Below are 27,552 nucleotides of genomic sequence, written 5' to 3'. Positions count from 1 at the left end.
GTGCAGGATGCAGACTGGAAGTGGCACTAATCCACTGACAGAAGCATCAGGTGGTAGCATCTCTTTTATATTGATACCTGAGAAATTACTGTCAAAACATATGCTCTCTCTGTGTCCTGCTCTTACTCTCTCTGAAGTGGCTGCTCACTATTTGTGTGAAGAAACGTATGGAAACACACACAGAGCAAGATATCCCCTAGCTGCCCTCCTCATCATTCACGCAGGCCTGATGTTTGTAGTCAGTACATCCTTTTGTTCTCACACTTCCACCACTATGGAAACCTGTAGTAGGTGGAACAAAGACATTCAAGAAGCAGTAGGTAGTGTCTCTCATCTGCCACACTAACCCTCCACCCTCTTTTGTCATGAATCTGATAAATCCCTAGCTGTGGATGTCTTGGAAATATACCGTCACTCTGTCAGACTGATTGACTACTTAAATAAATCATTACCCTTTGTGTGGGACAGTTGTCCTCTGCTTCCTATTGAGGGATACTGGGATTGGAATATTTGGTAGGATTCGATCATGCAACCATCTGGTTTCCAAAAGATACGGGATATTTTATCCCCTGCCTCCTGTCTGTGGATTCCGGCACAGTTAGGTGTTTTGATAGGAAGTCCATTATGTTGGAGGTAGCTGAAAATTTCAAATTTCAGCTTAGTTGCATGCTACATCCTTAAACAATCTGTGGAGGGGTCCTTACACTACCGGTCTCAGAAACAACAAACTGATCAATCAGAAATCTGGTTGTGAATGGGTTTTTAAACCACTGTATAGCCACTAAGTTGGTTCTCTCAGCTACACCAGGATGAAGAATGAGCAGGAGGAGGAGGAGGAGGAGGTGGTGGAGGAGTAGTAGGAGGAGGAGGAGTAAGGGTCTACCATGTCATGGTACATAAACAACAATGACTACCACTACCACCTTTCTGCTGCAAGACACAGTCTAAACGAAGCTTTCTCCTGCAACGCAAGGTAGTTCAAACGACAGTACGGGCAATTATAGTGGTGTTTCTTATCATGAAAATTAGGAAGACTCCACATCATATGGGAACTGGAAGAAGGATGAGGAACTTTGCTACTGCATTGCAGCGTGCTTGCAAACTAAATGCAATACTGCAATCCAAATGCGACCTGCATCCTGCAGGGTGCAATCATGTCTATCACCCAAACATTGTCTCTGTCCTCGTTTTTTTGTACCATCCAACAGGAAAATTATGAACTGCATAAACTTTGTTATGTGATCTGATACAGAACTCAACAAGATATTACCGTGTCCCTCTCTTCTGATATATATTGGAAACAAATACCATCTGCATATGTGGCAATCCTTTTATACAAGTATATATGCGTGCTGGTCCACTGGAGCAGGTCGGCAGTGATCGAAACGCTTGCACAGACCAATGTAAAGTTTCTTTGCATGTATTGTGGGAGGACCATATCTCACAGACTATCAATTGCAAGAGAGGGTCCCTGTATAGGTTTGATACAGTGTTTTTCTGCTGTAACACATCCAAGCACTGTATGAAGACAGCTTTGCACTCCGCCATACATTTTGGTTTTCCACCACGAATTCGAGTTCTGTGTCAGGTGCTAAACTGACATTAACATGTTTCAATCCATTGGCTACCGCAGAAAGCTGCTCCCACAACACACACGAAGGTTTAATTAAAAGACAGAGGCGGTATTTTTTATTGACAAAAATCTTCAGGATATCACAGTGTATGGAAACTGGAAGAGTTTGTGGCATTGTGGACCATTCCCAAACAGATGCCTGAAGGTGATGACCTCCACATTTAATCTCATCTTTCACAGTGACAGGGTAGCAGATGTCTATTAGTTCCATTCTGAAGAAACCAAGAGCACTGATTCCTTATATTGTAGCCACGTATGTGATCACTGTTTTGGTGTTGGTCATCTCAGAAGGTGATGCTCTCACCAAGTCTGGCTCCATCTTAAACAAGGGGTGTCAGTCACTCATTATGTGGTAATCAACAGCATACCAGTGTATGGACGGGATGGAAAAGGCACTGTCGATGTGGAATAGTGTACTGTGATAAACGCGACGGTTGATAGGGCGATCAATTTTAGCAATTCTACGAGCTTTTCTGCGATTTCAACACTGACCAATGACACAGCAGCATGCTTCCCAATTTCTGTATCATCGCTAAATCACCTCTACACTATTTTTGTGTACCATATAGTAGACTGAAAATGTAGGTGGATGACTGTGCAGTAAATCCATTCATGATTAATTCTCGAACATATACACCAAAGTACACAAGATGCTGTTAGGTTATCAACATATTTCTAGATCTTCGACCATAGTGCATAATTTAGGATTACGATTGTCCATCTTTCGCTATGTGGATAGGAGTCACAGAGTATTCTCGCATTTATAGGATAAAGTTGGAGATTGAAAGATCTCCCTGTGTTGTCTTTGAGCAACCTTCCCTGTAACACTGTAGCCGATTTAATTTATAGCTGACCAGAAATAGGAGGGTACTATACCCATACATTCCATGTCTCGTGAAGGAGAAAAGCGATCTGAATTCATAACTGTTATTCAGCGAAGACTGTTCCGCAATAATCTTACTTAAAACATCCATCCAAGTTCACAAGATCTCTCCAGACACTTGAGGAGGTTAGCACCCGTTAGTGGTATTGGTATACCATCCTTTCAATTCAGGACATGTGTGTCCAACATATGACATACATCCGCCCTGCAAGTTTCCTATCCCACTCACTATGGCGATATTTTGGCGAGCACGTCTTACGAAGAAGACCACTGAAACGACCAAATAGTTGTGGGTCTGTGACTGGTAGAACGTGAAAATTAGTCGGCTCGGACTTACTAAAATTCTGGCTGCTTTTCGAGTGAATATTTGTTATACAGACAGTGAACTTTGAATGATAACGTTTTACCATATTAAATACAGGCTGCCACGTGGTTAGAGGCACCATGTCACTGACTGCGCGATCCCTCCCGCCGGAGGTTCGAGTTCTCCCTCGGGCATGGTTGTGTGTGTTGTTCTTAGCATAAATTAGTGTAAGTAGTGTGTAAGTCTAGGGATCGATGATCTAAGCAGTTTGGTCCCTAGGAATTCACACACATTTGAACATTTGAAATGCGGACTTGATAGCCATTTCATGTGTTTCAGTATGAATAAAAAGCAGAGTTCATCTAATTTTAAACGCTTTTCTGCAAGTAGACTGAAGATCCCGAACACCCGAATTTTTAATCACGAAGTTTCAGGAACTGTCTTTCAACTAGAATCCTATCGAGGTAGGTGAACTGAATTATAGCGTTAACAATAACGCAGACGACCGACCCCACCCCGCCGTTCATTATACACACACACACACACACACACACGTAGAACAGAGCATATGCAATGCAACTGTAGAATATGGGTTTGGAAGTGACTGGATGCATTCGATTACATTGCAGTTCATTTGCGCTACGTGTTGAGAAGTGTGCTACACTTAAAAGCAGTTTTAGACAACGTGGGGAGAAGTGATATCATGATCGCATAAAAATGGATAAAATTACGAAAATTGATGGAAAATATGAATAAATTGAGGGAAAATACCCCAAATGAGGGGAAATTGAGAGGGAATGAAAGAGTAATTGCATGTCTTCTGCTTGACGCAGAAAAGCTCTTGTATTTGAGAACGAGTACGCGACAGCAAGAGGAATACGAGAAAAAGTTGGCATGGGAGCACCAGGAACCAAGGTAACAGTCAGTCTCCATCGACAACTATTAGACAGCTGGAATAGAATGTTTAATGTGGAAGATCACCCAACTTAGAGAAATTAGTTTATGTTGGATCACTTGCCCACATGTGACCCCAAAGCTATTGATTTTTATAAAGTGTATTTAGCTAATGAGCGTTGCATTCTCAGGAGGAGGGACTATAATATACAACTACAGAATGGATCTGCGTTTGACCCTGTGCAAGCCTGTTTAGATGTTTTAAACCTTAGCAAACAGCATTTACAATCTGCTTCTTTGTACTCATCACCAATCACAACCATACGATGTCAGTTAACAAATACCTTACAGAACAGTTGCTGTATGCTCTTATAACAAATTCTGTTGTATGTATGTTGAGGCAATAGTGATTTATGCAAATTGATGATATATGCGAGCTGACTGCTGTCTTTGACGCTTTCCTGGAAGAGAGAACCGTCTGCCTCTAAACTGACTTGGATCTGTGTTAAAGGATGGTAGAAATTAGATGATGTGATAGCTTGAGACAGGTTATAATGAGGTATGATTTAATGGTAGACTTCATTCTATAGAGAGGAAGATGTTGCTGCAGGTCAAGTATCATGCATTTAAACATTTTTTCCGTTGTTCTCTTAGGGTGTATCAGTTGTGTGGTATAACTTGTGATCAACGCATATACAGCTGTGTGTTCTGTGTATGACTTAGAGCGCTATCTACTTTCATTCATTAACAGGAAATGTCTCCATACCACAGTTAGCAGAGGCCTTCCAACATATATGAGATCAATCACGTCCATCGATGGAAAACCTTTAGACGAACGAAGACATATCCGAAGTACTCCATTTCTCTGCCACACCCTGCACAAAAACCGAGTCTTCACTGAGTTAGTGACAGGTGTTTGTGAAGTTCCGCAAACCCTACATTTGCTTGACAGTTGTCCTGCTTACAGAGCTAGTGCAGCGGGCTTGTAATTTTATATGTCAGACACCACTGCTATGCGTTTCCTAGTAAGAGGCATTTTCGATTGAGGACGATTTTACAGGAGTGATGCGAGCATAGTATAATTCCTGAACCGTAATGGGATGGGACCAGTGGGCTCTATACACCTCCAAAAGGCTGTATTGCCCATGTACCACAAAGAATTTGTTTTTCTTTGGTTTAGAGGAAAGCAGTTTTATCATCTTAAAGAAACACCAAACTTTCATTAAAATGTTCGCAGTCCAGTCGCTTCAGTCACGATATGTTCGAACCGAAATTAGGTCACTATTTCCTCATCTTACAGAGTATTTTTAAGTAGCGATCTAACATCGTGTTATCCGTAGACCGGCTAGCAAGAGACTCTTCTCGAGGTACTCTCCTATATGGCCACTCCTCAATTCTGATTGGCTGTTGATCTAAACGACCATCAGAACGTTCCTTCCAGATCATTCTCACGATAAATCTTGCCTTATCCAATCACTAATGTGATAGTAGTTAATGTCAGCAAAACTTCAAATTCTTGTATTTTGTTTTATCAAAATAAACGAAGTGCGAAATATTCTTCAAATTGATAAATAAACTTATTCCGCCTCTAACTTCCATTCTGTTTACTTTTATGCAAAAGCAAGCACACACCGACATATATCACCTGAATCGTGGTTGCAACATAACTTTACCACGGTTCGTTTGTACAAGGTTTTACGTAAAATGAAATATTAAATTTTAACGTATGTCCGTACCACATAAACTCTCTCAATCATTCTCAAGCACTCACACGGCAGAATATAATCAAATAATAATTTTTGTCCGATTTTTGTATTACGTAATGCACAGTGACTAAAGGTTTAAAAAGAAAATTGTAATTAATTGATTTTTATGCACTGATAATTTTGGAATGCCTTCAAATGACAGTGAAAGTCAATCTGTTATTGTTACTAATTTGGTTTTAAAAAACAAGCGTAGGTTTTAGAACTTTTAGGTAATTCTCTTTATCTCAAGAACTATAATAAATAAAAATCTATAATTTTGACATTCCATCAATAACAAAAGACTGTGTACGAAATTTAAAATAAAATCGGATAGTAACTAATATGGATTATTTAGATTAGTAGAGGATATGAATCTTCGTATCTCTTGAATGTTACGCTATGCAGTTCTCGCGGCAGGCAGCGTCAGCTATGCTGTTAACAAATCGAAAAAAAAGAAAAAAGAAAAAATATAGGAATCCTGCAGCCACCGTACTAGATGGCTGCGTGCCTTATTGCAACGAATGTTATCCCATAACAACTTGCTGCGTTACACATGGATGGCTTCCATGACCCAGTCCTCTTGCTTGTGGATCCACCTCCGGACATAACACGTGGTGGATCCACCTTCAAAGCCTATCCCAGATGTAGCATATTGTGGAACAGCCTCTGAACATCGCTCCAGGTATAAAGCGTGGCAGATCCACGCTCGAACACTAACTTGGGTCTATTCTTCAGCGAATAGCAGTTATGGACTGAACTTGCTCTGCTCCTTCACGGACGTTGAATCTGGTCAGCTGCAAATTAAATCGGCAACAGTGTAGCAGGCAGGGTTGCTCAAAGACAGTGCAGGGAGAACTTTATCCTATGAATGCAAGAACAGTCTGTGACTCCCATCCACACATGGAAATACAGACAATCGTAATCGTAAATTAAGCACAATGATCGAAGTGCTAGAAATACGTTGTAATATTACTGCATTTGTATAGGACGCTGTCTTGTATACTTTGGTGTACATGTTCGAGAATTAACCATGAATGGACGTACTACAAAGTTATTTATCTGCATTTGCAATATAGTATTGCACACGAAAAGTAGTGGATGGGTGATTAAGCGATGGTGCAGAAGTTAGGAAGCATGCTGCCATGCCGGCCGGTGTGGCCGAGCGGTTCTAGGCGCTACAGTCTGGAACCGTGCAACCGCTACGGTCGCAGGTTCGAATCCTGCCTCGGGCATGGATGTGTGTGATGTCCTTAGGTTAGTTAGGTTTAAGTAGTTCTAAGTTCTAGGGGACTGATGACCTCAGAAGTTAAGTCCCATAGTGCTCAGAGCCATTTGAACCAAGCTGCCGTGCCATTAGTCGGCGTTGAAATTATGGAAAAAATGATAAAATTTCTAAAACTGCTGCACTATCAACTGTGGTGCTTATTACAATACCTTGTCCAATATCAACAGCTGAAGCACTTTCTAAGCTCGCTGAGAAGGGTGATTTGATTACGAGCCAAATGCACTCGCAGTTTGTCTGTTAATACACCCCTTGCAATCACTGTCTATATTCAATGTCGAAATATTTGTGTGGAAGGCGACTTTATTTGGGAGCAACACCATACCTCGATTTACAAAGCATATATACACTCCTGGAAATGGAAAAAAGAACACATTGACACCGGTGTGTCAGACACACCATACTTGCTCCGGACACTGCGAGAGGGCTGTACAAGCAATGATCACACGCACGGCACAGCGGACACACCAGGAACCGCGGTGTTGGCCGTCGAATGGCGCTAGCTGCGCAGCATTTGTGCACCGCCGCCGTCAGTGTCAACCAGTTTGCCGTGGCATACGGAGCTCCATCGCAGTCTTTAACACTGGTAGCATGCCGTGACAGCGTGGACGTGAACCGTATGTGCAGTTGACGGACTTTGAGCGAGGGCGTATAGTGGGCAAGCGGGAGGCCGGGTGGACGTACCGCCGAATTGCTCAACACGTGGGGCGTGAGGTCTCCACAGTACATCGATGTTGTCACCAGTGGTCGGCGGAAGGTGCACGTGCCCGTCGACCTGGGACCGGACCGCAGCGACGCACGGATGCACGCCAAGACCGTAGGATCCTACGCAGTGCCGTAGGGACCGCACCGCCACTTCCCAGCAAATTAGGGACACTGTTGCTCCTGGGGTATCGGCGAGGACCATTCGCAACCGTCTCCATGAAGCTGGGCTACGGTCCCGCACACCGTTAGGCCGTCTTCCACTCACGCCCCAACATCGTGCAGCCCGCCTCCAGTGGTGTCGCGACAGGCGTGAATGGAGCGGCGAATGGAGACGTGTCGTCTTCAGCAATGAGAGTCGCTTCTGCCTTGGTGCCAATGATGGTCGTATGCGTGTTTGGCGCCGTGCAGGTGAGCGCCACAATCAGGACTGCATACGCCCGAGGCACACAGGGCCAACACCCGGCATCATAGTGTGGGGAGCGATCTCCTACACTGGCCGTACACCACTGGTGATCGTCGAGGGGACACTGAATAGTGCACGGTACATCCAAACCGTCATCGAAACCATCGTTCTACCATTCCTAGACCGGCAAGGGAACTTGCTGTTCCAACAGGACAATTCACGTCCGCATGTATCCCGTGCCACCCAACGTGCTCTAGAAGGTGTAAGTCAACTACCCTGGCCAGCAAGATCTCCGGATCTGTTCCCCATTGAGCATGTTTGGGACTGGATGAAGCGTCGTCTCACGCGGTCTGCACGTCCAGCACGAACGCTGGTCCAACTGAGGCGCCAGGTGGAAATGGCATGGCAAGCCGTTCCACAGGACTACATCCAGCATCTCTACGATCGTCTCCATGGGAGAATAGCAGCCTGCATTGCTGCGAAAGGTGGATATACACTGTACTAGTGCCGCCATTGTGCATGCTCTGTTGCCTGTGTCTATGTGCCTGTGGTTCTGTCAGTGTGATCATGTGATGTATCTGACCCCAGGAATGTGTCAATAAAGTTTCCCCTTCCTGGGACAATGAAGTCACGGTGTTCTTATTTCAATTTCCAGGAGTGTAGTTGTTAACGTGGATATCGCTAGCGATACCTGTTTGTGCCTGTGGAATCAAGACCGCTTCTTAAGCATGGTGATAGTAACATGGTCGTTGCGATCGTGTTTTGAATAGCTGGTCGATTACAAGACGATTATGTCTCTCTTCCTAAGACACACTGGTAAAACTCGCAAGAAAAACAAATGGAGCATGTCCATCGATCGCGGATTTTCTCTCATAATTGTTTGGTGTCACTGCCTTCAGTTATTGGTGAAGTACAGGGTGTTCAGAAAGTCTCTCCGCAGTGCCGTATGATTGTTAGTCGCACGTGCCGTATGACTGTTCGCCTGCCTGGGTTACTTCACTTCAAGTGGACTCTGCCAACATTCCACTGTTTCGTTAATCTCAGCCAGCGTCAGTAGTATCGTTGGTGTGTGTCGTTACGTGTTGACGTGAACGTTTAATTCCTTTGTTCGTTTGTTTCATTTTTGTCACTATTAAAATGCTACCCATTGAAGAACGTGTGTTTTTAGTCGAACAAGTGTTCAAAGCTTCCACAAAAAATTCACAGTTTCAGTTCGTCAAACATTTAATTCGGTTTTCCCAGGGACAACACTCCCGCATCGCGATACTGTGCGAGATTTGATTAACAAATTTCGAAGTACGGTTTCAGTGACAGATGCACCGAGAAGTGGTCGTCCTAGCGTTTTGTCTAAGGATAAACTACTCGATATTTCCGATAAAATGTCCATGAGTCTGAACAAGTCGGTAAGAAAAGTCGCCCAGGAAATCGATGTTAGTGTCGGAACGGCACACACATTTGTAAGGAAAAAATTAGAACTTTTCCCATACAAAGTGAAGTCGTGCAAGAACTAAAAAATACTGATCATGACAAGAGACTGCGTTATTGTCAATGGTTCAAAAATTTCGTTCAACAAAATGAAAGGGATATTTTTAATGAAACGTTTTTCACTGATGCGTGGTTTCATTTGTCCGGGTACATGAACTCGCAAAATTCTCGTATGTGGAGTACTGCAAATCCCTTGTGTATTCATGAGGAACAACTTCATTCCGTGAAAATAGTAGTCTGGATTGCAATTTCTAGACGGCGAATAGTGGGTCCCATATTTTTCAACAAAACAGTAAACGCACAACGGTACTGCAATGATATTCTGTACCCATTCATAGGAGAACTTGTGTTAAGTGAAATACCGAACGCTTATTTTCAACAAGATGGCGCAACCTCGCATACAGCTCGCGTTTCAATGTCGCTGCTTGATGATGTTTTTGGTGAACGCATAATTTCACAGAGACTTTGGCCTCCACGATCAACTGACCTAACACCAGCTGACTTTTTCTTCTGGGGTGCAACGAAAGCAACTGTCTATAAAAACCGTCCAAAATCCATCGATAAATTGAAAACTGCAATATCCACTTTCACTGCTTCTGTTACAGAAGAAATGTTACAGTTTGTGTTTGGAAACATGATTAAACGAATTGAATTGTGTATTCAACAACAGGGGGGACACTTTCAACATTTAATGTGAAAATTTGTTAGTAAAAATGAATAGTCAATGAATTAATAACTTGTATTTCCCTGAGTTTCATTTCGGTACATCCACTGCGGCATACGGCACTCGCGGCTAACAATCATACGGCACTGCGGAGAGACATTTTGAACACCCCGTATTATACTTGGTAGGGGATGTGTGGTAGAACCGCTGTGATCAGTAGAATTATAAAGTATGTGTTGGAATGTTAAGTTACTGTGGTCCGTGTTTCAACATCTGCAAAGAAAATGACTGTTTGTAACAGAGGTATGAATTTGCAGTGGAAAATTGCGACTTCAGCCCATCGATAGCCAGGAGGGGGATGAAGGATTTTGTGTCGAGTATTATGTCTAGTCATAAGGAGGATACAGATATTGCTATTTCAATGTGAGATTCGTCCCCGAGACACAGCCATTAGGAGGACGTATTTCCGACACTTCGCTCATTTTCGAATGTCACTGTATTGCTGGCTGATAACGTAAGTTTTAATTGTAATTACTCTTACAAATATGTAGCTGGTTTCCTAGGACGACACCGTTTGGCATGCAGGGCGTAGGGTGGAGGTAGCTGGTGGCAGGAATGAATTGATATTTCTGGCTTAAGATGGAAGCTGTTACTAACTCTCACAACCTGGTCAGGTGGGATACAACCATGTAACCCTGTAGGTGGGTGAATAGCGAACTAATATTCAGTATGTATTGCGCAGCCTCCCTGATCGCGTGTGTTGCGGGTATTCTCCGATATTTACGTGGATATTTCATAAGATTCAATATCGATCACTGACTTTGGCCCTGAAGGTATTGGTAACATCCGAATTTCTACCTCTCCAATCATCCCTGAACGCCCTCCTCTCTCGCGGGTTGCCTCCAGCTCCTGCCCTGGAGCAGTCCCTGAGATGCACGTATACTGTGGCAACTTTCGGCCAGGGGCACTGCACGTGGACATCAGGAGACGAGCGCATGGTCAGCGACCTCCGATGCGTAGACATAACAACTACTATTATGGAATAAAATGAGGTTTAAGTCTGTGTTTCCGGTGGAGGTTCTAGTCCATCCTCGGGCATGGGTGTGTGTGTTCGTCCTAAAGCTAATTTAGGTTAAGTAGCGTGTAAGCTTGGGGACTGATGACCTTAGCAGTTAAGTCCCATAAGATTCCACGTACATTTGAACATTTTTAAGTGTATGTTTTGTTTAGTGTTTCTCAATACCGTCGAGTGGACTGTCTCTTGCAGCAGAAAGGTGGTAGTGGTATGCATTGTTGTTAATGTACCATCACATGGTAGACCCTTCCTCCTCCTCCTCCTGCTCCTCTTCCTCCTCCTGCTCATTCTTCGTCAGTGTAGTTGAGAGAACCAAACTGGGGGTTATCTAGTGCTTTAAAAACCCATTCACAACATCAATTCCCGACTGAACAATTTATTGTGTCTGAGACTGGTACTGTGAGCACACACACTAGTCCAACCCCTCCACAGATTGTTTAAGGATGCAGCATGCAACTGAGCTGAAATTCTAAATTTTCAGATACCTTCAACGTAATGGACTTCCTACCAAGAGTCCTAACTGTGCCTGTATCCACAGACAGGAGACAAGGGAAAATCGGGTGGATGCAGGATCGATCCCTTCAAATATTCCAAATCTAGTATCCACCAATACGAAGCAAGGAAAAACTGTCCCACACAAAGGGTATCAAGGGTATCAATTTATTTAATTAGTCTGTCAATCTGATAGAGTGATGAAATATTTCCACGACATCCACAGCCACGTATCTACTACTTTGTTCAGGACAAATGTGGGGTCGGTGTGGCAGATGACAGACACTACCTACTTTATCTTGAATGTCTTTGTTCCATCTGCTACAGGTTTCCGTAGCACTGGAAGTGTGAGAACAAAAGTATCTATCGACTACAAACGTCAGGTCTGTATGAGTGATGGGGGCAGGAGGGTGGGGGCTAGGGGATGGATGGGAGGAAGGGTGGGCAGTGGACATCTTGGTCTGTGTGTGTTTGTATATTTTGCTTCACACAAACAGTAAGCATCCACTTGAGAGAGTGAGTGAGAGAGAGATAGAGAGAGAGAGAGAGAGAGAGAGAGATCATGTGTTTCGACAGGAATTTCTCAGGTAATACCAAAGAGCTGCCTCCAGCTAATGCTTTGTTTGGGAGATTAGTGCAACTTTAGGTCTGCATGCTGCACAATGGACATTTCATGCTTTGCAATCGAAAGACTTTTGACAGTGTAATTGCGTGTTGTGTTTTATAGTCACAGACTTCCTTGTGCAGTTGGAATAAAAAAACTCGATCGATTTAATTACTTCTTTTCGATGTATTTTACAAGACCAGCACCTTCCCAAACAGCAGAGAATGATGAGGAAGAGAAAACCAACTCCTGCAAATTGAATTTTATGAATAAAAATTATATCCCTTGCAGTGTAATTGAATTTCCTGAGATCCCTCTTCTCCAGCACAGACCCACCAATTTCCAAGTGGGGAGGGGGGGGGAGGGGAGGGCTCAGGGATTTCCCAGTTGGGGAAGGGTTAATTAATTCATCGATTTAATTAATTATTCAATCAAATTGATAGAGTCGGAAGGGGCTATTCGAATAACTCAGGCCTGAAAGTGTGCTTCTATTGGTGAAGAGAGTTCCCAGAGGAGTGGTTAGAAGGGGGGGAGGGTGAGGAGGAGGGGAGGGGGACAGGTGGGGAGCCTTCTCGGAAGGACAGATTATTCCTAGTGGGTCACAAAAGACCCAGGAGGTCACAAACCAATTAGCAGACCAATAGGTTATGGGGATGGGGAGGCAGATATAAACCAAAAAGTTGTCACAATTTAATTAATTTGGATATCAATTTGATATCAAAAGTGCGCTAGCACCGCCGATGCGTCACTACTTTCGTGCATGCTTTGGGATGACACCAAGTTGTAAGCATTCTCACTTTAATTTTCATGGTGGTCTGCATCAGCTTCAACTTCAGTCTGAAATACTTGTGGTCATCTCTCCAGATATGGCTGGACATAAAATTAGTGAGTGCAGGCATTTGCTTGCATGGGAACAGTGACCTATAGAAATTAAATCTGTACATTTGCCACAAGTTGCATGAAGCTATTTCTTTATTTTACATGTTTCACACAACCAACGCAAATATACTATCGAAACAACGATCTTGAATATCTTAAAAATCACGTATCATATTAGCCGTAATTTTCCATGTTTTAAAGCCTCATTTTACTGAACAACAAAAATGTATGCAACACTATTTCCTCAGTGAGTTTGGTCTTAGTGTCTGGAACTGACGAAGTGGAATTTAGCATGTACTGTACAGTTAAGCATCATACGTGTAACAAAATTAATTTCGTTCTCTTAAATTATGTTGGGAAAATATCGTATAGGTAATCGAGAATCTCCAGAATTCTGGGATATGAAATATGCAGAAGTAATTACCAGTCTTGTTTGGAGTGAACGGAAATCGGTCCAAAATTACATCAGAGTCGCAAACCTCCCTCAGGTAGGAAGACGCAAGATTATAGTTTGTATCTTCTTGCACTCTACTTTTCTTTGGAAACGAAAAGTCGCATAACGTTCGACGATGGAGTTATTACGAGCAAACTGTGTTTTACCCGCCAACAGGTAATGTGGAGGAATTAGGTTCGTTTGCTTGGTCATATCGTTGCACGCTGATAAAAGCAAAATGGAGATCGAGGAACACTAAAAAGATGATAATATGCTCGTTAATACCTACTCAGATTGAGAACCTTCCATGAAGCAACAACTTTTCGTTAACATTATCAACTCTATTCTATCCCTGTCAGAAACATACTTTCAATCTTTCATATCGACTGCACTCCATTAATATTCCTCTAATGAGTGATATGTCCGTTTTCCCAAACCGGCGCTCCCCTACAGAGTTTCTGGGAGTTCTCTGTGGATATGGGAACAGTAGAAAAAAGCTGGCAGGGCGCGAGTGGGACTCGCGGACTGAGAGTTCCTTGGAAACTTAATTTTGTACAGTATATAGACAGTTCATCCATTCCGGGAATCAAGGATCAGGACGATTTTTGTCTGTTATCGACATGGGTTCTGGCAAGATGTCGATCCTATGAATTCTAAGAGTTTCGAGGACGTTTTAATTTCAAGTTTGAAGTCAGACAACAAATGACAAAAAAATATTTTTTCGTATGATGTAATTACAGGGTGACAATTATTGAATTATATGAAATGAAATCGTCATAACTTCTGAACGGTTTGCGTTAGGACGTTCAAACAGCACGGTGGGCCGCGGCCATTATGAGAATTACTACGCGCATGCGCACGCGCATTAGCGACGAAGCGCACTTTCATTTGGATGGGTTCGTCAATAAGTAAAGTTGGCGCATTTCGCAACCGAGAAGTCTCCTCACGCTCAACGAGTTACTGTGTGCTGTACAACGCCCAGTCACGGAATAATCGGTGCGATATTCCTTCATGGCACTGTGACTACCAAACGGTGCCGGCCGGAGTGGCCGTGCTGTTCTAGGCGCTACAGTCTCGAACCGAGCGACCGTTACGGTCGCAGCTTCGAATCCTGCCTTGGGCATGGATGTGTGTGATGTCCTTAGGTTAGTTAGGTTTAATTAGTTCTAAGTTCTAGGCGACTGATGACCTCAGAAGTTAAGTCGCATAGTGCTCAGAGCCATTTGAACCATTTGAACTACCAAACGGTACGTGAAGGTTTTGGAAGATGATTTCACTCCCTTTGTCCAAAGTGACCCTGTTTTCGACAAGATGTGGTGCATGCAAGACCGAACTCGTCCCCATCGAAGTAGAAGAGTGTTTGATTCCGGGAGGAGCACTTTGGGGACCGCATTCTGGCTCTGGGGTTCCCAGAACCAGAGGCCTCGATTGGCCGCCATATTGTCCGAGTCTGAACACATTCGACTCCTTTTTGTTGGGCTGTATTAAAGACAAGGTGTACGGCAATAACCCAAAACCACTGCTGAGCTGAAAACAGCCATTCAGGAGGTCATCGACAGCATCAATGTTCCGACACTTCAGCGGGTCCTGCAGAATTTCGCTATTCGTCTGCGCCACATCATCGCCAAGGATGGCAGGCATATCGGACATGTCATAACCTACATTCGAATATCCGTAGTGACGTTTACCTGTTGAATAAAGTGTGAGAATGCCGTAGTTTGTAACTAATTTATGTTTTTTTCTTATAGTTTAATAATTGTCACCATGTGTAAATCAATCTCCAGATTTTTTTCTTTACTTGCACTAGTGAATCCTTTCTTCTCGTCATATTTCATGATTCTACTTCAAGGGGAAGTACCCTGTAGAATTTAATGAGCGAGTTTGTGAGTAGCGAAGTACGTGACGTAAACGGCCGTATCTTTCGGTTGTGCTGACTTTGAAGCCCTCATATTTTGTTACACCACCAAGTGACTATAGACCTTAGTATGTAACATTAATTTGAACTTGCTATGCCGATCCGTTCCTGAGAGAAAGGATATTAAACAATCGGACAGACAGACAGACTGACAACATAGGGATCCTATAAAGAACCCTAAAAATACGCAGATTCAGAGTGATCCTATAATGAACCCTAAAAATACACAGATTCAGAGGTATTTATGGCCGTGCTACGTGCTCGGATAGCTCAGTCAAGCGACGGCCTCTGAATAAGGCAGAATGTTACACTGTTACAGAGAGATGCTTATGTAAGTTTTTAGGTACTCTGGCTACGATTTGTCTTCCATCTGCAACAGTGGAAACGCTTGCTGGCATTCGCAAGAATGTGGGGAGCTGTTGGGCTAGACTTACGGTTTGACAAAGAAAGTTCAACTATCGTAAAAGACAACATGTTCACATTTTAACTTTCAGTGTCGTTATTAAATAACTTGTGGTGCTATCGGCAGAGGACGTCAAATTGATTCAGTTTTTTTAGTTTCCTATAAGGCTTTTGACATTGTTCCTCACAAGCGTCTTCTAATCAAATTGTGTGTCTGTGGAGTATCGTCTCAGTTGTGTCACTGGATTCGTGACTTCCTGTCAGAAAGTCACAGTTCGTAGTAACTGACGGAAAGTCATCGAGTAAAATAGAAGTAATACTTAAGTTCTCCAAGAAAGTATTACAGGCCCTCTGTTGTTCCTGATCTGCATAAACATTTAGGAGACAATATGAGCAGCTCTCTTAGATTGTTTTCAGTTGATGCTGTCTTTTACTGTCATGTAAAGTCATCAGATGATCAAAATGAATTGGGAAATGATTTGGACAAGATATCTATATGTTGCAAAAAAGTGGGAATTGATTCTGAATCGTGAAGTGTGAAGTAATCCATATGAGCACTAAAAAGGATCCTCTGAATTTTAATTATACGATAAATCACACAAATCTAAAGGGTGCAAACTCAGTTAAAAACAGGAATGACAATTACAATAACATAAAGTGGAACGATCACGTAGATAATGTTGCAGGGAAAGCAAACCAAAGACTGAGATTTATTGGCAGAACACTTAGAAAATTTGAGACTTCTTACACTCCTGTAACTCTGCTCTGCGTCGTGGGATCTTCATCAGATAGCATTGACGGAGGACATCGAAAAAGTTCAAAGAAGGGCAGCTTGCTTTATATTATCGCGAAATAAGTGAGGTAGTTACACGGATATGATATATGAAATGGGATGGCCTCGCCTCGTGAGGTTATTCTCATGAAATTTCTATCACCAACGTTCTCCTCATAGTGCGAAAGTATTTTGTTGGCGCCCTCTTACAAAGGGAGAAATGATCGTCATAACAAAATAAGTGACATCAGAACTCGCACGGAATGGTTTAAGTGTTCGTCTTTCCTGTGTGCTGTTCGAGAGTGGAATGTTAGAGAAGTAGCTTAATGGTGAGTCGATGAGCTTTCTGCCAGGCACTTAATTGCAAAGTAATCACGTAGATATGTAGATGAAGATGTCAGCGTAAATAGAAAAAGTTCAAAGGTCTCCGATGTTCTATTCTTTCACCGTATTTTCTGGAGTATCTCCCCACCACGCTGGACTAGGTTAGCGTGCGCAGAATAAACGACGGCTTAGAGTCGCGTTTTGAGTGGAGGGTGCTTTGTGGCGCGGGCAGGCAGAGCAGCACGTGGGGCCCACGTGGCGCAGATCAGCAGCTCGCCCACTCATCTCGTCCCTCCACAATCCCGCGACCACCGCACGCTCCGCGCCGCGGCTTACCGCTTCACGATGCACCGCGCTCTCAGCCTCAGACACGTATGAAAGTTATGAGTGTGCCGCCAGCCGTCTTGTCTGACACCTGTTCCGACGACTAAACGAGTTACACAATGCGTTTCGACGTATACCTGACATAAGTTTAACCCCCTGGGCTCAGACCTTGACCCTTTGCTTTTTTAACTTTATATGTATACTAGCTGCAGTGCCCGGAGTTGCCCTGAATGTAAACATCTGCCACACAAAGTAGTGATTGGTCATGTGCCTTGTTGATACTAACAGCGCACGCACGCCGCATGGGAAACTGCAATCGCTATAAATCGAACGGTATATTTGAATCACTGGGTGTCAATGGAATGCGACGAATGAATACGTCTTTGCCCATATGAAAAGATGATTAGTTGCGTCATCTGATGTTACATTTTGCGGTAAGGATCTCATTGCGCTCTTGGAGATTTCGTCTTCTGTTGTTTGAGCTCAGTTTTCATTGTTTCAAGAGGGCTGTATTTGATCACGACTCGAACTGTTCGAACAGTTTACGTCACAGTTCGAGAAATCGCGGGTCATGTTCGATCTTTTGAACGGCCCCCGATCTAGTGACTTTTGTTGGTTCTACATCTACGACCTGCCTTTGCACCTGTACGGCACTGTGAGTTCTACTCGTAATAATAGAAATAACTGTGGAACAAGGACTAAAATATCTTATAGGTTATATGTCATAAGTAACAACGGCAGCTGATCAGTAAATAAGAGTATGCAATCATATTTCTGTCAAATTCTCGAGATTTCGCTCGTCCCTCGATCTAGTGACGCCTATTGTACTATATCGAAGACGGGTATTGTAGCTGTAATTTTTTCTCGCGACAGGGGTTACTCAAAAAAAAAATGGCTCTGAGCACTATGGGACTTAACATCTGTGGTCATCAGTCCCCTAGAACTTAGAACTACTTAAACCTAACTAACCTAAGGACATCACACACATCCATGCCCGAGGCAGGATTCGAACCTGCGACCGTAGCGGTCACGCGGTTCCAGACGGTAGCGCCTAGAACCGCACGGCCACCGCTGAGCGTGGTTGGACCTGGCTAACACTTGGTCACCGTCCAGGTCTGCCGAGTACTACTGCCAAGCGGGCTGAACTCTGCGACACGAAAAGTTACAATGGCCGGGAGAACGGAGTGCTAATCATATGTCCATCCATATCCGCATCCACTGACGCCTATCGTTAGAGAATGACACGGCAGTCAGTCAATACCGTCGAGTGTTATGAATTCTGTCCGGATACAGTTGAGCTTTGCCACGATATATTTCGTTTGTCAGATATTTCATTTACAATTATTTTTCTTCGTTATTTGATCTGAATGTAGAAATGTGACGTAAATCGACCTAGAACTTTGTAGTAAATCAGTGATATGCTTTCCTCATTTACATATTTTATAAGTATATTTATATATTGTGTGTATTAAAAAATGTATAACCTTCGTCTCCCCAAAGGTTCATTAGGAGATCGTGTAGGAATTCGGAGTCAATCGGAGTCAACAGGGTTTCGGAAGAGTGATGTCTTTCGTCAAATGATTGCCATTTGCCCATTTGAATTCCCAGAAAATTGATGTCACACTTTCGGATACTCTAATCCGACCTGTCATAATCCTAGCAGCGCGTCCCTAAATTTGTGTGATGTCGTTTGTCTTGTTTACTTGCAAACGACACTAACCAGTGGAACAGTACTCTAGTTAGTTAGTAGTTCCATTGATCAATCTCACGGTAGCCGTTATGATGTGGGAAGTGTGAAGTGCATAAGAAATGCGCTCTTGAATCAATGATTTTTTGCTATTTACCTACTACATTCCCTTAAATGACACAAAATGAATATATTATACCTACAGTTTATTTATTCCTATTCAAGAATGGTATAGAAGGAGTTGTCAAGGAGATATGATTTCAGGTTATTTTTGAAACTATTGCTGCTGTCTGTCAGACATTTTATTTTATCTGGTAATTTATCGAAAAGTTTTTCAACAGCATATTTTACCCATTTCTGTGTCAAAAATAGGCTGAGTGGAGGATAATGTAAGTCTGTCTTTCTTCTGGTATTATGATCATGACTTTCACTGTTGTTTACAAATAGGTCCATGTTGTTAAATGTAGTGTGAGGCTGTTGTAAGAATTCCTAACCTCTTAAACAAATGCCTACAAGATGTGCGAGTATGAGCCCCACACATTATTCTAACCTCTTTCTTTAGAGCAGTGAATACTTTTTGTCTAAGTGTTGAGTTACCCCAAAATATTATTCCGTATGTTTGTCTAAGTGTTGAGTTACCCCAAAATATTATTCCGTATGACATCAAAGAGTGAAAGTGTGCAAAGTATGTTAGTTTACTAATTTCTATATCCTCAAAATTGGCAAATATTCTGATTGCAAAAGCTACTGAACCCAGTCTCTTTAGGAGATCCAAGATATGAATTTTCCAATTAAGATTTTCATTTATATGTACACCGAAAATCTTAGTATGCTCTACCCTGGCTACTGACTTCTGTTGATGTGTTGTACTTATTGAAGGAACTGTACTCCTTGCAGTACAAAATTGGATGTACTGTATTTTTCAAAGTTCAGAGAAAGTCCATTCGCATAAAACCAATCAATAACTTTTCCAAAGACATTATTTTAATCATTTTCTATTGAAGTTTCTATTACTGGATTAATAATGATGCTTGTATCATCAGCAAACAGTGTCAGTTTAGCTTCTTGTTTCAGATAAGAAGGAAGGTGATTCATATACGGTACATGAAGAACAGAAGGGGACCCATGATCCAAACCTATGGAACACCTAATGTAATTTCACCCCAGTTACATGAAGTGGGAAACTTCCTTAAATCATCAAAATATCCACGGGTGTACTGCCGGTCTACAGTGTCCAACGGGCACAATATTTCGGCGATCATACATGTCGCCATCATCAGGTGAACTGACGGACTGAGCTCCTGTGAACGTGCCGGCACGTACACAGATTGCGACGGCGTCTGTTCCACCGCGCGACCGTGGCGCGGGGCGCGGACGGCGGAGTGAGCGCGCCGCGGGCGGAGGGTATTTAAATCGGCCGCCGCCGCGACCGAACCCAGTTCCCCCTGAGCAGCCATAGTCTACGGATCTCCGTGCCGGCACGTTCACAGGAGCTCAGTCCGTCAGTTCACCTGATGATGGCGACATGTATGATCGCCGAAATATTGTGCCCGTTGGACACTGTAGACCGGCAGTACACCCGTTGATATTTTGATTATCAAATACGCCGGGAGAAACTCAAGAATCACTTCCTTAAATCACTTAAACCATATAAAGAAACTTTTCTTCCTGTTCTGTAGATACGACTTAAACCAGTCATATGATTTTCCATTTACACCACAGAATTGCAATTTCTGTAACGTAACGTCATGGTTAACGCAATCAAGTCTCAGAAAATTCCTATTAATGACATTTTACTCTTTAAAGACTCTATTATGTGGGCAGTGAAATTGTATATTGCTGTCTCAGTGTAGCAGTAGAATCGGTTGCACCAGCGCATCATATGCAATTTTTTAAAAAGATGGGTTGTACTTTCCCAGAACCTTTCCAACAAATCTAAGTCTCCCAGTCGCCGTCCCTAATACTGATTATTTGTGGTCGTCCCATTTCATATCGCTTCTTCGTATTACCCCGAAACATGCTGAAGATGCTTACCACTAACCTTGTAATGAGACAGGATCGGGTTCACTCTCTGTTATAAGCATCATCTTACATTTAACTACATTTAAATTCGCTACGCAAGAGATCGTCGATAAGTATGAGTTAGTAGAAAAGCTAATTCCGTAGCTTGTCACTATGACATCCAAGTAGAATTCACGTCAGGGCCTGGTACCTTCTTTGCTTTAAGCGTCCATTCTCCTCAGTCAGCCTATAAAATAAGCGACTTTTACGATTTGTTTTGGGAAGCCTGATGAAGCAATCAACGTAAATCTTTTTAACATTATTTATTGATTCTTGGACAAAATTTTCTGATTTTTAAGGAAATTCAGTCATAATTAAGTCCCCCATCCGAAGACTTTGAGTTACTCTGTCCAAAATGAAGTGTGCCCATGATGGAAGTCCTGCAGTCTGCAAACCTTGTCTGGAATGAAACAACAAAGAATTCTTCTTAATTTACGGGATACTGCGCACGGAATAATGTACAGCCTTCTGAAATTTAAACAAAAATAATAGAATAGCGTACATTTGAAATAAAGATTTAGTTTTGTCATGTGTTTCTCATCATGATTTTGCAAAAACTAATGAATAAAACAAAATTTTAAAAAATTTGCCTATTACTCCATGCAGATATGCCTGAGGAGTAATTCAGTCAAATCTGTGAAAGATGTCTTTATTAGTGTGCCTGCAGTCTATTCCGTCAGGTTGAGATATAGTGTACAGACTCCTTGGACATATTTGAAAGGAGTAACAGGCTCTTTTTTTAATCAGAAAATGTTGTCCAAGAATCAATAAATAATGTGCAAAAATATTTAAGTTGATTGTTTCATTAATTTTCCCAAAAAGTCGTAAAAATCGCTTATTTTGGAGGCTGACTGAGGAAAATGTACCCTTTAGTATTATTAAATGTTTCTTAACACCAGAGGTACTAGTATCGATATATCTCATCCGTGAGTCGGTACGGTGGTCAGTAACACACTAGTTATCTTCATGTGAGAATACATTTTTAAATACTGAATTTAAAGTTTGTTTTATCGATCTGATATTCTCAGTTTCAATACCACACGGATTCACAGGAGATGTTAACCAGCCAGCATGTCACGAAACTATTTCCTCAGTACGCTTTGTTGGAATTCAGGTCACGTTATTAAGAAAGTAGACAATTGTACCGTAATCTTGGATGGCCACCTAGACTAGGAAGGATTTATCGCAGTATACCGAAAATCTCTTTCTTGCATATATGTAAATAAAAGATTTAGAAAAAATATTTCGACCTAAAACTGAAACAAAAATTAGTCAAATCATTGGAACTTATAAATCATCTGACGCAGTTCAACACGCTACAAATAGCGAGAACTCCAAACAAGTCGAATTAGCCTTGAATACTTGCGTAAGATTTGTACATTTCGGATGCCTAGCGTTCCATAGTTTCCATGTACATGACGAACGACGTATTTTAGAAATAACACCATTAAACTGTGCATAAATTATTTATTTTTGATTGGTGTTTGGGACTATCGTGTCACCAGGAGTCTTCTAGTGACACTGCCGCTTTGTTTATTTCTTGCTTAGTCACCCGTAACCTCAATGCCACTCCTCATGTATCAAATACCTGTCGCCACTCCACTTAACCGCAGCACAGCATCTGATATTTCCAGAACTTGGCTGTAAATATGTGTAACGCTACATATTTCTCCATCTGCTTTACTATTTCAGGAATACGACTATGAAACAGTAACGTATGTCTAGACCTGCACCAGGCGAACGGTCTACCCGACGGGAGGCCCTAGCCACACGACATTTCCATTTCCATACAAAGCCACGCTGCGTTGAAGAAGAAATTAAAAATTGACGTGTTTAGATGGGTGCGTAACTACACTCTTGGTGTATTCCTCATTTCATACTTTAATTCAACTCCGAATCTGCATTTATGTCACATTCACACTACAACTCCAGCTATCCTCATCCCTATCTGTCCTGGTTTCTTTCCGTCCGTCGCATCTCCTAAGATTTTTCTCTCTCGGGCCGGTCCATTAAGTCTCTTTTCCAGATTCTTTACTTCTGTATTGCTGCCATGCACTTCTGTTAGTGTGTCACTACTCCGATTTAAAAAGTGAGTAATGAGAAAGTTAACACAATGTAATCACGCTGACCTTAGTGTAACAGCGCCGCGCAGGGTAGCCGAGCGGTCTAGGGCGCCTTGTCACTGTCCGCGCGGCTATCCCCGCCTGAGGTTTGAGTCCTCTCTCGGGCATGGGTGTGTGTGTTGTCCTTAGCGTAAGCTAGTTTAAGTTAGATTAAGTAGTGTGTAAGCTTAGCAGTTTGGTCGCATAAGACCTTACCACAAATCTCCAAAATTTAGTGTAACACCATATATTACTTATTGTAACTTTGACTGTTGTTAGTGTTCTCATTACTGTTGTTGTTATTACGCACAGCTCACGTACTATACACATTGTCTCTCTAAGAATGGGTGGTTAGATATATGAGAATATCTGAATCCTTTTAGGTGGTTCGAAACACCTATCACGTTTGACAATCATGTGATGGTAGAAATGAAAAGTGCCGCACTTTTTCAGGTTGTATGCTAAATTTCCACGCCTTCGAATCTTTCAGTGAAGGATTTAGGCAAATTATGTAAGCACCAAACTCTGTTTCGTTCAAGTGGGGTATTCAGTTGGCAGCTGCAGCTCATCGCAGTGGTAGTTATTTCCGCATTAGAACAATAAATTAACTTGCCCATTATCTCCTTTAGCTTCGGGTATTATAAGATTTACAAAGATCGAAAAAGGATGAAAGAGCAGTAGCAAGATTTAATGTCAGTACGTATGTGCTTGTACAAACATGTTCTCGATCTGAAATCAAAACAGGACTGCCAGGCGTTCAGGATTTCAGCCCAGTTTAAACGTGTAAAGTGTGAGCTCCCAAATCGGAAAGGCTACGTGATACTTCGTTGTAATCCGTAAATTAATGTAGTACAGGATATATGTACTGTGTTTTTGAGAGGAATTTAACGTGTATGGCAGAGGATGTTACTAATCTTTCTATGCGTTAACATACCGTCCCTCACCATCCATAGGTAAGCGAGTTAAGGAAGGCGGCTGATGTAGCTATGCTACAGCTGTTATTAACCTTATTGTATCTTCACCACCGACGTGGACTGAACGAGGTGGTGCAGTGGTGAGAAAATCAACTCGCTTTCTGAGGCATGTGATTCGATCATGTTTCGAGCCATTTATGTTTGCTGTGGAGTACCAAAATCACTTCAGAGTGATGTTTACGCGCATGCAGCATTGAAGAGAGAGAGACAATGTAATCTAACGTAATTGCTTGCGCATGGATTTTACAAAGATATACCCTTAAGGGGAGCCGGAACAATCCATCTCCTCCATGTTAATTTTAGTAAATACAAGGAACATTTGCCTTTTCTTAATCTTTCTTCTAAGATAAGTCGTAAGGTTAGTATTGCCTCACGTGTTCCAACATTTCTACGGAATCCAAACTGATCTTCCCCGAGGTCCGCTTCTACCAGTTTTTCCATTCGTCTGTAAAGAATTCGCGTTAGTATTTTGCAGCCATGACTTATTAAACTTGTAGTTCGGTAATTTTCACATCTGTCAACACCTGCTTTCTTTGGGATTGGAATTATTATATTCTTCTTGAAGTCTGAGGGTATTTCGCCTGTCTCATACATCTTGCTCACCAGATGGTAGAGTTTTGTCATGACTGGCTCTCCCAAGGTCATCAGTAGTTCTAATGGAATGTTGTCTACTCCCGGGGCCTTGTTTCGACTCAGGTCTTTCAGTGCTCTGTCAAACTCTTCACGCAGTATCTTATCTCCCATTTCGTCTTCATCTACATCCTCTTCCATTTCCATAATATTGTCATCAAGTACATCGCCCTTGTATAAACCCTCTATATACTCCTTCCACCTTTCTGCCTTCCCTTCTTTGCTTAGAACTGGGTTGCCATCTGAGCTCTTGATATTCATACAAGTGGTTCTCTTCTCTCCAAAGGTCTCTTTAATTTTCCTGTAGGCAGTATCTATCTTACCCCTAGTGAGACAAGCCTCTACATCCTTACATTTGTCCTCTAGCCATCCTTGCTTAGCCATTTTGCACTTCCTGTCAATCTCATTTTTGAGACGTTTGTATTCCTTTTTGCCTGCTTCATTTACTGCATTTTTATATTTTCTCCTTTCATCAATTAAATTCAATATTTCTTCTGTTACCCAAGGATTTCTATTAGCCCTCGTCTTTTTACCTACTTGATCGTCTGCTGCCTTCACTACTTCATCCCTCAGAGCTACCCATTCTTCTTCTACTGTATTTCTTTCCCCCATTCCTGTCAATTCTTCCCTTGTGCTCTCCTTGAAACTCTCTACAACCTCTGATTCTTTCAGTTTATCCAGGTCCCATCTCCTTAAATTCCCACCTTTTTGCAGTTTCTTCAGTTTCAATCTGCAGTTCATAACCAATAGATTGTGGTCAGAGTCCACATCTGCCCCTGGAAATGTCTTACAATTTAAAACCTGGTTCCTAAATCTCTGTCTTACCATTATATAATCTATCTGATACCTTTTAGTATCTCCAGGATTCTTCCAGGTATACAACCTTCTTTTATGATTCTTGAACCAAGTGTTAGCTATGATTAAGTCATGCTCTATGCAAAATTCTACAAGGCGGCTTCCTCTTTCATTTCTTCCCCCCAATCCATATTCACCTACTATGTTTCCTTCTCTCCCTTTTCCTACTGACGAATTCCAGTCACCCATGACTATTAAATTTACGTCTCCTTTCACTACCTGAATAATTTCTTTTATCTCGTCATACATTTCATCTATTTCTTCATCATCTGCAGAGCTAGTTGGCATATAAACTTGTACTACTGTAGTAGGCATGGGCTTTGTGTCTATCTTGGCCACAATAATGCGTTCACTATGCTGTTTGTAGTAGCTAACCCGCACTCCTATTTTTTTATTCATTATTAAACCTACTCCTGCATTACCCCTATTTGATTTTGTATTTATAACCCTGTAATCACCTGACCAAAAGTCTTGTTCCTCCTGCCACCGAACTTCACTAATTTCCACTATATTTAACTTTAACCTATCCATTTCCCTTTTTAAATTTTCTAACCTACCTGCCCGATTAAGGGATCTGACATTCCACGCTCCGATCCGTAGAACGCCAGTATTCTTTCTCCTGATAACGACATCCTCTGGAGTAGTCCCCGCCCGGTGATCCGAATGGGGGACTATTTTACCTCCGGAATATTTTACCCAAGAGGACGCCATCATCATTAAATCATACAGTAAAGCTGCATGTCCTCAGGAAAAATTACGGCTGTAGTTTCCCCTTGCTTTGAGCCGTTCGCAGTACCAGCACAGCAAGGGCGTTTTGGTTAATGTTACAAGGCCAAATCAGTCAATCATCCAGACTGTTGCCCCTGCAACTACTAAAAAGGCTGCTGCCCCTCTTCAGGAACCACATGTTTGTCTGGCCTCTCTACAAAGTCATAATGCCATGTTAAGAAATATTTATTGGTTTTTGTTTTACAATTTTTTTAACACATGCTTATTTTTTCTCTAAAAGTTTTCACTTTTTCTTCTATAACTCTTGAATTATACAATATTTTTTTTACAATTTGTTATAAAATGAAGGACAAGAAGTAAACAATATTGTGTATAAATTTCATTGATATACTGTTAGCAGTTTTTGAGAAAATGTTCCACAAAGATGAAAATTTTAAAGTTACGGGAAATGGCTTCCAAAGTTTTTTAATACATTCCTGCCCCATATGATGGATTATCAGCATCCTCTTCTTTTCCCAGTGTTAGTTTCCTTTTCACTGGTCTTTTCTTCCCTTTTGCTGCATGTTGTAGGCTTTTGTCTCTTCTTCGTGCACCTCTTAGTCTTTCTTCGTCAATTAGGCTCATTTTGGAAATGGTGTTGTGTCCTGGTTGGAAACCTAAACGTTTCAGCACATCACATTTGATAATGTTTCCTTCATTGCATGTTGCCACTGCATCATACACTCAAAAATGCAATGTTTTTATCTGTACAAACACTCTTTTGGGAATCCTAATGCAAATTAAATTATTTACTCTTTCATTTGGATTTTGTGTTTTCCCGTGTAAACACTTTTCCAATAAACTTGGCTGTGATAAATCTCTGAATATGGGCTTAATTACATCAATTACAGCATTTGGCAAACTGTTTTTATGGGCATATTCCTTTCCTGATTGATACATACACCATGAGTCATCACCTGTGGGGCATAGTGCATGTTGTGGGTGCTCATTTGTTTATGCAGTATGAAAAAATAATGCCCATACTGCTCTCCTCATATGCTCAATGCTTCTGGTATTTTACTTAATTGCATACCCAGAATACCTCTGCAATCTATCAATTGCTTCATGTGTCAATCTTCCTCCAAGGGTCTTACCATCACTAAGCTTCTGGGATCCTAATGTCTGCTTTAGGTTGCGCAAGCGAGCTCCCATGCGCTTCTGCACATGTTCAATGCACTCCTGTTTTTTAATGTGAATTTCATTGCCATAAGGTTTGAGTTCCTCTACAGCTTTATATCCCTTAGAATCACCATCTCC

This window comes from Schistocerca nitens, chromosome 1, assembly GCF_023898315.1.
Source record: "Schistocerca nitens isolate TAMUIC-IGC-003100 chromosome 1, iqSchNite1.1, whole genome shotgun sequence".
Lineage (NCBI taxonomy): Eukaryota > Metazoa > Arthropoda > Insecta > Orthoptera > Acrididae > Schistocerca > Schistocerca nitens.
This window is presented reverse-complemented; position numbering follows the sequence as displayed.